The following is a 5,768-nucleotide window of genomic DNA, read 5'->3' as shown; positions in this document are numbered from 1 at the left end:
AGAGTGGTCGACGCGTTTCGAACCCAACTTATTAGGGGGGTTCTCCTCAGGACCAAATGGTTCTGCAAAGATAATTAAAAAAGGGGTGCTTAGGAGGGAATGTTCAGACACGATTAAAAACGAGAGACTCAAGCACCAGTGGGGACCACATCCTACCTTAGCCAATAGACCAAAGAGTCATCAATATTCAGAAAGCGGCAGATCAAGATGGTAGAAAGTGGAATGCTCACAGTGGCTGGAAACAAAAAGGAATACATGTGCGATTTTAATATCAAGCATTCGCTATGGTTCATTCAACCTTTGTTTCCCTGAGTGGGGCTCTTACCTGCGCTTCATCCGGCTCAAGGCTTGCCGGAGAGTCCCTGCTTGTCCTTCGTTCCGCGGGAACGGTGTTCAATTTTCTGAAAAAGGGGACGAGGGGGGAAAAAATGAGTCACAGGCGTGATATTCACCTACGCGGGGTAGTCTAGCCGTTGCATCAGACTGGGGACGTACCAGTGGAAAACAGGCGTCTGTCCTTGTTACCAGGTTGCGAGAAACGGCAAAGTCGCTGCCGGTTGGAAGGGCAACTTCCTGTTAAAAAGCCCCTTGTGGTTGTGGGACTTGTAGTTTTTGAGTTCCGTAATTGGAAGTGAGGGATGCCTGGTCAAGCAAAGAAAATGCCAATTAGTAAACCATCGAAAATTGAGTGGCGAATCTCCAGAAAAAAAGGAGTTTTTGTATTTAGCACTTTTGCAACTTTTCAAGCCTTGGCATGCAGAAGAGGAACTGCTTGGAGATTTCCTCTGTTACGAAGACTCTTTCACTGCTGCTAAGGAGACCATAGAATGTCCTGCTTTTCCCAAATATCAAGAAATGCTAACTTTGGAAATTGAGCAGGAAGCAACGATTGCAGCCGAGATTGCCAGAGACAGTTCTCAGGACAGTCAGAGTTCTGTTTCATTGAGTCAAGATCCACTTGGAGGACCTATTATCGAAAATGAAGCTGCCACTGCTATGAATGAAGTGGAAAGAGCCATGGCACATGCTCAGGAGGATTCAGTTAACTTAGAAGACTTGGAAAAACAACTCAACGTTGAGCAGAGGAAAATATATGATGAAGTTACCAAGCAAATTGAGCACGGATTAAGTCATGAGAAGAAAGAGTGCTCATGTACATCGTTGAAGCCTGTCCGACTGTACGTGAGTGGAGAAGCGGGAACTGGAAAAAGTTTCCTCATTAAAGCAATTTCTTGTTATTTGCAGGAAAGGACTGAGTCATCGCTGTCTTGTGTTGTCACCGCTCCTACTGGACTGGCAGCACATAACATTAAAGGTATTACTTTGCATCGTCTACTGATGCTGCCAGTGGAGCATGACAACAAATTACAATACCACAAGTTATCTGGGGATGCTTGCTGTGAAGTTTCAAGAGTCTTGAGGAAAATGAAACTACTTATCATTGACGAAGTAAGCATGGTTTCCAATGTCATGCTTGCCTTTGTGCATTTGAGAATGCAAGAAGTACTTAAAACTGAATATGATGTGTTATTTGGTGGCAAACACATCATTGTTTTCGGAGATCTTCTGCAGCTGACACCAGTAAAAGGTCAACCTGTGTTTAAAATACTCACGCATGAAGATACCAGGAAGTGCATAGGGAGCATTGGCAACGTCAATATATGGTTAAACTTCAATTATGCTGAACTGCATGAAAATATGCGTCAGGCAAAGGATGAAGATTACAAGAATATTCTACAAGATATTAGAATTGGAAAAGTGACCGAGCATGGGAAAGAAGCTTTAAATGCACGATTACTGTCAAATTTATATCCCGAACAAGAGATTGTGCCTGAGAATATTTTTCAGAAAATTACTGAGAAGAAATCCGGAATATGTTTGATGCCAACTCTTGCAGAATGTGCCATCTTCAACAACAAAATGTTGAATTTAGAAAAGCAAGAGATTGTGAAACTTGAAGCTATTGACAAAATAGAGCATATGGGATCAACAATTATTTTGTCAGAGAATTTGAAATCAAAATTGGATTCATTAGAGAAGACTATATCTAAAACTGCGGGTTTTGAAAAGACTCTGAATGTGTGCTTAAATTGCCGAATAATTTTGAGAAGGAATTTACATGTTGAAAGAGGTCTGGTAAATGGATCAATGGGTAATGTTGTTGATTTTGAGAAATACAGAAATAGAGATGGAATAGAATTTTTAAAAATTAAATTTGATGGCATTGAGGAAGTACAGCTAATTGGTCGTTGTTCTGCTAGGTTTTTGCTTGTTAAAGACTTATATGTTCGCCGTAAACAGTTTCCTGTTTGCTTGACATATGCGGTGACAATCCATAAATCGCAAGGTTTAAGTGTAGACAGTGCATTGGTGAATATTGGCAGTTCTGTGTTCAAGGAGGGTATGGCATATGTGGCATTGTCACGAGTTAGAACTTTATCGGGATTGTACTTGATTGACTGTGATGTCACAAACATTTGTGCGGATCTAGATTGTGTTAAGGAATACAATAGGTTAAGAAGAGAGTATGCGCCACATTTGCCTCAATATCCTTTGTTTGAGAAACGTGTGGTAGGCCGGAAACGTAGAAATATCATTAATAGTAGGGAGGTTGTAGCAAAAAGACCAAAAGTCGATGAACCGAAAATTGTTAGCAGAAAGAAAGTGGATTGTGTTGAAGATGTTGTCGGTTTTCAATTTGAAAACAGTTCTGGTGTCAACTGCTATGCAAATGTAGTGGTTAATGTTCTCTTTTCACTAGAGAGTTTAAAAGAACAGATTCTCTTGAATTCAGAACAAATTTTATGCTGTTTGTTGAATTCTGTTTTCGAGAAATGTAGCACTGATCAAACAAAAGTAGAAAGTGTGTCTGAAGTTCGTTATCTGTTAGATGAATGTTCAGGTCAAACAGACTTCTCTGAAAATAATCAGCAAGATTGTCAGGAGTTTTTAATGTATATGCTTGATGTATTGCAAGATGAGGGTGTAGATGTAGATCACCTGTTTGGGCTTTCTTATCAATGGCAGCATGACTGCGAGAATTGTAGGGTATCAAATACTACTAGTGTAGACTCAGAAAGATTTATATATTTAACTTTGCCAGACAGTAAATCAGTCTCTATTAATAAGCTAGTAAATGCAGCGGATCACAACATGGAGTGTAGCCAATGTAAATCTGAAATGATGTCAACATTATTTATACGTAGATATGGCCAGTATGTCATTTTAATGATCCAACGATGTAGGCCTGATGGATCAAAATTGTCAACTTTAATAAAAAATTTTGTGGCTTCTCAGCTGTCAATTTCAGGAAGGACTTTTGTAACTGTAGCAATTATCTATCACGATGGTCCTTCAGCAACATCAGGACATTATACAGCTTATTTAAAGTCTCGAAACGGCTGGTCATTCTGCAATGATTCTGTTGTAACTTTCAAAAAAAAATTGCCGTTTGACCTTAAAAATTCTTACCTGGTGTTTTTAAAACCAAAATTTTAAAGAAAGAATCTTGGGATTTCCTGTGAGGAATTGCAAAAGGTTCATCAAGTAGAGGGAATGTAAGTCTGCAATGCTGTCTAGATTATTGGTCCAAAACTTTTAATTATAATGTCAATTTAAAAATTCAACTATATAAACCTGATGCAAGTAAGTCTGCTTCATAGTAAACAGTATCAGTGTCATAGGAAAAGGAGAACATGAGTGACAAAGAAGGGTAAGATATTAGTAGTCCAGGATTGTGAAAATAATCTCAAATGTTTTCTTTTTGAAAGTTGCGAAAATAGAAAATGACGGGATTTGATTGGAAGAATTACAAGACTTGTGAATCGCTGCAACATGATTTGGCCAAGTGGAAACATGTGGTAGAATGTGAGAAGTCTTTTCTTGTATGTAACATATTTTTCAAAACGATGGAGGTTTTCTTTCAGAAAGTGGCGGGCTGAAAATATTTATAGCACAACAGAGTGGACGCTCTTCATAGGACATCCTTCGACGTCATTGAAAGTAAGTTAATTTTAAGGAGTTTTGAAATCAGATTTCTTAGGTTGTATGGGTTTTTTAAACACAATCATTTTGATTGTGTTTTTTTTTCCCCGCTGTTACATGATGAATATCTTCAAGTCACTGATTTAAGTGAAATTTGATACATTCTGAGAACAGCAAAAATAAACCATTGAACATGTATAATTAATGTTTTCCTTTTTGTACTTATGATATACATTTAGAAATGTGAGGTAGATATGGAGAAACTGAATCTTCAATAAGTGTCAATTTTAATGCTTACAGTGCAGTACTTCTAGGTACTGTTTTTTTTTCAAAACTGAATACACTTCACATTAAAGAAACCTCTTGAAAGGACACATCTTATTTGCATCCTGAAACAATCATTTACAATGTTACACACAATTTTATGATGGCTTTACATCTCTTTTGCGCTGCTATTGCATCACTATTGTGAGACATCAGCAATGCAAAAGAAGCACCATGTTCCAAAATAGGCCTCACTTCATCAGCATGAAGATACTGTTTGTTTAAAATAAATATCTTTAGGATTGTGTAGGGGTCGTAGAGAAGCAAAGGCTTCTGTAAGTGTCAAAGTTGTTTAAAAACTGTTTCTTCTTGAACCTTTTCCCTTCTTTTTTCTAATTTTTAAATACATGTTTTAATATTTTTGGAAATGTTTGTTCTCTCTTTTACAGATTGAAAGTATGAAAAATTTTCTTTAAAAGTTAACAAGAATTATAAGGTAAATGTTTTCTACTTTTTTAACCCGCCTTCAACTGCTGATGATGTCACTGACTATGTCATGAATGATGTAATAAGTGGGCATGTTTTACTACAATGGTAGGTCTTTACATGTATTATCTCCTCTGTATTCTTCAACAAGCATAAATTTGATATGAGTACGCCTCACCTTAAACAAACTTTTAGAGAGGACACACCTTATCGTCACCCTCAATCAATCATTTACTCTATCACATTTAACATCTATTAGTTCTACTGCTTAATTTCTTTAATCCTTACTTTCCTGTGTTTGCTACTTCTCTCATTCCTTTCTCTATTACTTAATTATTCTACTCCTTCCAATATTTTTCATAGTCCCTCTCTTCTCATACGTCTTCATTCTTATTCACTCATTCTGTCTCTATTAATGTTATTGTTTCTGAATGATCTTAAAAAATTTTTAAAACAAGAAACAGTAAGTATAAGGATAGGAAACAGACATTTATATTTCAAGAAAGACAGCTATAGGAAGTCAACAAAAGATACTGTTACTCGCAATCCACTGCTGATGATGTCACTGACCATGTCAAAAATGATGTAATATATGACATGATCAGAAGTGAATTGCGGGTAACAGTATCTTTTCTTTACTCCCTATAGCTGTCTTTCTTGTAACATAACTGTCTGTTTCCTTTCCTTATACTTACTGTTTTTTTTTTTTTTTTTTTTTTTTGGTTTGCTCCTGGTTCGCGTATCGGAGTGCGAACTGGGAGCGAACTAAAAAAAATAGAGCTTGGCAGAGTTCCAAAAATTCTACTAATTTTTTTTTATAATGGGGAGGTAGTTCTGAAAAGAACTTTTTTTTTGTTTTTTGTTGTTTTAAATTATTTTTATTATTTTTCTGAACATTTTTTATATTTTTTGGTTTTTTTCTGAACATTTTGTAATTTTTTTTATTTTTTGGGGGGAGGGGGGAAACAAAAATGATTCATAGAAGAGGGCTCAACAGGAGCAACAAAAAAAAGAAGAATTTATTTTTGGGGGCG

The sequence above is a fragment of the Lissotriton vulgaris genome, chromosome 9 (genome assembly GCF_964263255.1).
Source record: "Lissotriton vulgaris chromosome 9, aLisVul1.2, whole genome shotgun sequence".
NCBI classification, from domain to species: Eukaryota; Metazoa; Chordata; class Amphibia; order Caudata; family Salamandridae; genus Lissotriton; species Lissotriton vulgaris.
Note: the sequence above shows the minus strand (reverse complement) of the source record.